Here is a 7,645-nt window from a genome sequence, read left to right as displayed (position 1 = left end):
TTCAGATTCTAGATCCTCTGTGTTCATCCCACGCTTTTTTGAACTCCGTCACCGTTTTCCTCTCCACCACCTCTCTCAGGAGTACATTCCAGGCATCCACCTCACTCTCCGCAAAAAAAGAATGTCCTTACATTGCTCTTGAGTCTCCAACCCTGCCCCCCCCCCAGCCTCAAATGATGCCTTCTGGTTTTACCATTTTTCTTTCTCTTGAAAAGAATTTGTTCTACGTTAATACCTTTCAAGTACTTAAACATCTGAATCATATCTCCCCTGTCCCTCTAGGCCGGGTTTACATATTCAGGGCTTCCAGTCTCTCCTCATAGGTGTTTTGGCGCAAATCTCCTATAATTTTTGTCACCCTCCTCTGGACCTCTTCAAGTCTTCTTATGTCCTTCGCCAGATACGGTCTCCAAAACTGAACACAATACTTACTTGCTGGAAATCTATGCATTTACGCTAGGAATCTTCCAACACATTAAGTTGTCTAATTCTGTCTTGGCCCATTCTTGGAGAGAATGGGCTTCTCTGTCATTCCGATCCCTTTTTGGAAGGTCATTCCCCAATATAAGCCATCATACTGCAATAATCATAGTGAAGAGAAGAAAATAAAAATGGCATATATTACAATCTTTGTGAGCAATTAATTATTTGTGGCATTTCTGTGGTATATGCATTATTTGACTGTATACATGGATTGTCAACTTTGATGATTTTATGTTTGGACATTTTATTTGAATAAACTTTTAATTAACCAGCTTTTCCTGTTATATCCAGAGACTATTCTGCTCTTTGTTGTTCTGGATTTTCCATTTTGTGCTTGGAACACAGGTTTCCTTTTTTCTTTTTGTGGAAAATAAAGATGGCTACATGGGTGACATATGTATTGCATTTGAAGAATGGCTTAGAAAGTGTGTATCTTTGAACCACCATTAGCATCCTAAAGATAATGTCTGTAGCCACATATATATTTGGGTTTTTATTTATTTATTTATTTATTTAATAATAATAATAACTTTATTTTTGTATACCGCAGTACCAGAATAGTTCAAAGCGGTTTACATGGCAAGAGACTGTACATCGACAGCGAAGTTACAAATAAGTCAATCAAAATAGCTTAGCAAGTCGGGAGCAGGCAAGAAGGAGATAGCGAAGTTACAAACAAGTCAATCAGCGTAGCTTAGGAAGTCGGGTGCAGGTAGGTAGGAGGCAGGTAGGTAGGAGGTGCAGGTAGATAGGAGGTACAAGGTGTAGTTAAAGGTAGAGTTACAAGGTGGGGCGGGAGTCAGAGATATTTGTCAAAGAGAGGGAGAATTAGAAATGAGAGTGGATAGACATTTGTTCCATTTGTCTGCCTGGAACGCCAGGGATCTGTCAAGGAATCTCTTGTAGATGCAGCACTGCCTCTATTACAGGGTTTAACAAAGCTGCTTAGGATCTTGAAGCCAGTCTTGGAACTAGAATTTTTATTTATTTGCATTTATAAAACATACATTCATAATATGTTCAAATTGATGCACAGCAAGCTATTTGTTAAAGTAGCAGGAAGGAGTCGATAAGAGTCTACTGTTCTCTCCATCACCCACCCACCTGCAGAATATTTGGCAATGGAGAAAGGTTTTAGGTTATGGTTTCTGGGACAATGGAAAGAAGCTAAAGCTGCTAAGGGTGGGTGGGTGGATGAGGTGGTGCACCCACCTACCTACTCTCAGAAGCTGCACTTAACCTTTTTCTATTGCCCACCTGATCCCAGCGGATGCCGTTTTAATGCCTCATCTACCCACTCCTAGCAACCACAATGTAAAGCCTTTTTTCATCATCAACCCAGCCACCCCAGCATCAGTCTTGTCATATCCGCATTCTCAGGTATAGCCTCTCTGAATCCTTCCTCCCCCCCCCAAAAAAAAAAAAAGATTCTTTAAAAATGTAAATTAATCCTACCAACAGCTCTGCTGGAAAATCTACTCCTCAGTAATAATGCTCCTTGTAAGCCACTTCTGCAGTTGCTCCTGATTAAGAGCCTCTTTTCTGCCTTCTCCACATAACTTTCTCTCCCTCTTTATTTGCCTTCCCCACAGGTCTTTCTCTGCCTTCCCCCCCTAGCCGTCAAAACCCCCTAACTCCCTCTTGATGACTACCATCACATATACCCCTGCTCCAACCATCTGATGACCACCCCAGACTACAAGACATTCAGAAAAGAAATAAAAACTATACTTTTCAAGAAATTCCTGAAACAGCCCTAACTTCACATATTCTCAACAACGATAAAATTGACAAAAGTTCTACTCTTTACTACCCTAGTAATGACAATTTTACTTCCATTGTAACCCCCTTTTATAATTCTTTATATACCGCCTTAATCTTAACAACCCGAGAAATGTCAAAAGATCCACTTTTACTACTCTAGTAAATCAATTGTTCTCCCATTGTAACCCCATTTTATAAATCTATTGTAAACCGCCTTGAACCGCAAGGTAATGTCGAAATAGAAATCCCTAATGTAATGTAATGTAATATACTCTCTCTCATAGCTGTTTCCTAATGATCACCCCCATAACTGAATTTCTCCATATTTTCCTGCACCCCAGCGCACAGACACTCATCTCTCTCCTTTCCTGCTTCATCCTCCCTCCCCTCCACATACAGATACCCAGCTCTCTTGCCCTCCTGTAGCACACAGATGCAACAGCATTCTCCCTATCCTACCCCCACAGTATAGACGTCCAGGTCTCCTTCCCTTCAGCAAAGCACACAGTCACCCACCTCTTATTCTCTCCTCCCCACCCCACAACACACTGATATCAATATTTTGATTACTCCCACTCCCCCCAGCACATAGACATCCACCTTTTGTTCCCTCCTGTTCTCTCAGCCTGGCACACATATACCCAAGTTTTGCTCTCTCTTGCACTCAACCTCCACTTCTCATGTACCCCCTTAGCATATAGACACTCAGACCCTGTTGTTCTTAACTTACCGTGCCTTTAAAAATCAATGCTAAATCAGTTCTAACCGGTTTAGCATCAAAAGTATTTTACCACATAATGGCTTTGTAAGGTCTTTTCTGTGCTTCGTAGCATCCTCCAATAATACTATGTAAATGTAGTACAATGAGGTCATTAATATTAAAATGAGCATGGGCAATGCCCAGACCCCAGGCTTTGTCTGGTGGTGCATGAAATGAAGCGCTGACCTTTAGCGCTCCAAAATTACTAGCATGCCTGGAAGTGCTGGTAGTATGTTAAAAGCATGTCTCATGGGAGTCAGGGCTGCAATTGCATGACAGATGGAAGTTGAACATACATTTATCAGACTTTTAAGGTGGGAGTCCATATACAAGTGTATTAAAAGCGCATCTCAGGCATGTATCTTAAAGGTGCGCTTCATGTGCATCCAATAAAAGCATATGCCGACAGGCTGCCGATTATAAAAGAGGTAGAAGTTCAAAAAATATATGGGGGAAGCATATATGTCCCACAGAAGCAGTGTAGAAAAAAAGCATTTGCATGGTTTGCTGGTAAGTTCTCTCCTCCTTCCCTCTGTCTATGGCATAATGGACGTCTATGATGTGCACCCTTGATGCGCTGCAATAAAGCATGCCTATGATGGACACATGTGTCAGGAAATGCTACATCGTAGGCATGCATGATTGACACTCATGCATGCCTATGATGTAGCATTTCCTGATGCATACACACATTTGTACCTCTTTCCGTGGACTATTCTGCACGTGTCAGTTGCTTTCTTCAATGACTGAAATGATGAAATTTCCGTGGACCTCGACAGAGCTCATTTGCCAGTAGAGAAGCCTGCTCTATTATTTAGAGAACTTGCTTTAAATTATATTGTTAAGTTTGTTTAGAATGGGTACAAGTGGATCGATTTTTCACTCTGTCAAAAACTACAAAGACTAGGGGACACTTGATGAAATTGCAGGGAAATATTTTTAAAACCAATAGGAGAACAGTTAAGCTCTGGAAGGCGTTGCCAGAGGTTGTGGTAAAAAGCGGATAGCTTAGCTGGTTTTAAGAAAAGTTTGGACAAGTTCCAGGATGGTTTCGGGGCTCAAGGATCTATCGTACGAGGAAAGGCTGAAAAATTTGTGGCTGTACTCACTTGAGGAATGTAGGGAGAGAGGAGACATGATCGAGACATTTAAGTATATTACCGGCTGTATCGAGATGGAAGAAGAGATTCTCTTTCTCAAAGGACCCTCAGCCACAAGAGGGCATCCGCTCAAACTCAGGGGCAGGAAATTTTATGGCGACACCAGGAAATATTTATTCACTGAGAGAGTGGTTGATCCTTGGAACGAGCTCCCGGTGCAGGTGATCAAGGCAAACAGCGTGCAAGAATTTAAGAGCAAGCGGGATGCCCATGTGGGATCCCTTAGAGGGTTAAGCCAAGGGAACCTGTCACCAGGAGTGGGATCCCTAGGATAGTAGACTTGGGGGTGGGTCAGTAGAGTGGGCAGACCTGATGGGCTATGGCCCTTATCTGCCGTCATCTTCTATGTTTCTTTTTAAAAAAAAAAAAAAATATGGAACGCTTCATGAATTTGTGTGTCATCATTGCGCAGGGGCCATGCTAATCTTCTCTGTATCATTCCAATTTTAGTATATGTTTCTATGTTAAACGTGCACAGTCTATTATTAAGACATGGGGGAAGCCTCTGCTTGCCCTGGATTGGTAGCATGGAATGTTGCTACTCTTTGGTTGTTGTTTTTTTTTTAAGTTCAATATGTTTATTAGTATATAAACAGATCAGAACAACAAGAGTAATCTAATCTAATCTAATCTAAACCTTAAGTTTATATACCGCATCATCTCCATGAATATGAAGCTCGATACGGTTTACAAGAACTTAAAAATATAGATAGAGAAGGAAAAAGTTTACATGAACTTATATGTAGAAGGGAAGAAAAGGGGGGGAGGATAGAATTACAATTTGGTGAAAAGCCAAGTTTTCAGTTGTTTGCGGAATAATTGGAGGGAGCCCAGGTTCCGCAGCGGGATGAAACTGTAGAGAAGTACATACAAATGTACCAAGGTCCGTCATAAATCTAAACAGCAAAACAGTCAGTAATAATTCCACAATCAGAAGCAGTAAGCCACAGAAAATACAGAAAAAGCATCCGCTATTATACATAGTAAAATGGGTTTTGACCAGGTACTAGTAAGCTGGACTGGCCACCGTGAGAACGGGCTACTGGCCTTGATGGACCATTGATCTTACCCTGTGAGGCTATTCTTATGCAGCATTGCTCATCTTATTGAAATCAGAAAATTTACCAGCACTACAATGACCTACAGGATTTTAATGATAAATTTAGAACATTGGGGCATCAGTTCTTGCTTCTTTCTGCTTTCCAACACCCCCCCCCCCAAGCAAACAGACTCCCAGTTCTTGATCTCAAGCTGCCCCTCCCCAGTGCTGATCAGAAAGAGCAACTGTGCATCAAACCTCATCCTCCTCCTCTTCTGCCATTGTGGTATGAAATGCAAAGTTTGAACAACATAGTTCACATTTTGCATCCAGTACTGGGCCGCAGAAGAGGAAGCTGTGGACTGACATGCATGCACTATTTTTCTTGCATTTCTGATCAGCACTGGAGGAGGACTGCATGTGTATACATGCGCCTGCTTTGGAAGTACAGCTTTGGGAAGGGGGGTGGGGGTGGAGAAGGAGGAAGGGGGAAAGAGAAGAAATGCCGCTTTCCGCAGTCCTATTCAAAATGCCCATATGCGCAGGGCAAAACTTAGGTGTCCGATCTCATATTTTAGTCACCATAGTGACCTGGCGCCTGGGGTTTGTCGAACCCTGCTCTATTATTTAGAGAGCTTGCTTTAAATTCTATTGTTAGGTTTGTTTAAACATGGAAAGATAACATACCATGGCAATCAATGGCTGAAAAGTTGTTCATTCCATTACTTCTTGCCTGGCTTGACAATAGTTCTCAGCAGAATTCTCACTATTAGCACAGGGTTATACTTATTCGGAAGGGAAGTGTGCAGCAAAGAACAACAGCAGTCAGAAAAACAAGGCCTCCACAGCTGCCTAATTCAAGGAACTGCCAGCACTTTAAATCACTTTGTTTTCACATTGTACATAGATAAAAATAAGCAGCAGGATCAAGTACTGCTTTTCACCATGGCTTTGTGTGTGGTGAATGTGTTTCTCGTTTAAGTGGTTGGAGAGCAAGGTTAAATTTCTATTAGGAATATTGTTGAAAATTTGAAGTATTGTGAGGTTGCTTTTTTTTTTTTGTTGTAAATTCATACATTTTATTCATTTTTTCGAAACAGTATTTGCTAAAGACAAAGGGGTCCTTTTACTAAATGGGGGCTAGCCGATTTAGCACATTATATTCTATGGACGCGTTAGCATTTAGCGCACGCTAAATCGGCTAGCGTGCCTTAGTAAAAGAGGGGGAAAATTTGGATCCGAATTTGGAAATGATTGAGACCTTTAATAGAAGCCTAAGGTCCTCATTTAAAAAGCCACATTAGGGTTTTTTATTGGCGGCAGCTGTGGTAAAAGCTCTGACACTCTTATGAGCGTCAGAGCTTATACTGCAGCAGCCGGTGATTTTAAAAAAAAACCCTAACGCAGCTTGATAAAAGGGGACCTAAATTTGAGATTATACATTTCTATAAATTACCATTAATTTCAGTCATGGATATGGTTAAGAAGTCCATCAGATGTCCAAAGAAATATTGCCACCATTGATCAGGGCTAATTATGTGCCTCTTTTGCAAAGCTGATGTAGCGAGTCCCAGCGCAGCAAATGTGTTACAGCCCACAGGCTTTGTATAAGGGATCCTATGTGAACAAGGGAAGACCAAATTGCCCAGAAAATTCTTGATACGTTGTTGTGAAATCTACTGTACTTTGATAGAAACTGTTGCTTTAGAGTCTGACAGGAATTGGACATTTTGATTGTACTTATGCTTTAATTTTTTTTGTGTGTGTGTGAGAGAGATTTTAATGTAACAGTTTTCCAGATTTTTCCATGGCAGCACAGCTAGATAGAAAGCTTTTTTGCTTAAAGGCTCCTTCTACGAAACAACTTTAGGATTTTTTATCACCAGCCACGGTGGTATTAGCTCCAACGCTCATAGAATTCCTATGAGCATCGAAGCTAATACTGCCGCTGCCGGCGATAAAAAAGCCTAACGTGGCTTCGTGAAAGGGGGCCTAAATGTCAGCTGGACTGCTTAAATCACTTTCAATATCAGCTCCTTGGAGTTTATTTGGACACCTCTTTATCTTTGAAACCTCAGATCAATACTGAAGTTCTAATTCTCTTCTTCAAACAGTGTCAACTTAGAAATATTTGCTCAGTGTTTACTATTTTGGTCCTTTCAATGATCCTTTCTTATTTGGATTATTGCAATGGTCTTTATTGTGTTTTATCAGTTCTCTTATTTTCTAGATTACAAGTTTTAGAAAATACAGTAGCTAAGATGATTTTTGAAAATAAAAAAAGGTATGACTAGCTACTTCACTGGTTAAATTGCATTGGCTGCCTATTAAGGCTTGCATTTCTTTTTAAACCCACCCCCCATTTTACTAAACCTTGATAGCAGTTATCGCAGGGAGCCACGTTGAATGCTCTGCGCTGCTCCCAACACTCATAGGAAT

At 41.0% G+C, this 7,645-nt stretch overlaps 1 non-coding gene across 1 annotated transcript; it reads right to left on the bottom strand.

Moving 5' to 3' along the window:
- Nucleotides 1-4,534: 4,534 nt before the first annotated feature.
- LOC117368776 lies at nt 4,535-4,637 on the bottom strand. Its single transcript, XR_004541023.1, has one exon. It is a non-coding gene; the product is annotated as a U6 spliceosomal RNA (small nuclear RNA).
- Nucleotides 4,638-7,645: the final 3,008 nt, after the last annotated feature.

The sequence above is a fragment of the Geotrypetes seraphini genome, chromosome 10 (genome assembly GCF_902459505.1).
Source record: "Geotrypetes seraphini chromosome 10, aGeoSer1.1, whole genome shotgun sequence".
In the NCBI taxonomy this organism is placed as follows: domain Eukaryota; kingdom Metazoa; phylum Chordata; class Amphibia; order Gymnophiona; family Dermophiidae; genus Geotrypetes; species Geotrypetes seraphini.
The sequence above is the reverse complement of the archived record's forward strand: the minus strand, read 5'-3'. Positions and strand labels throughout refer to the sequence as shown.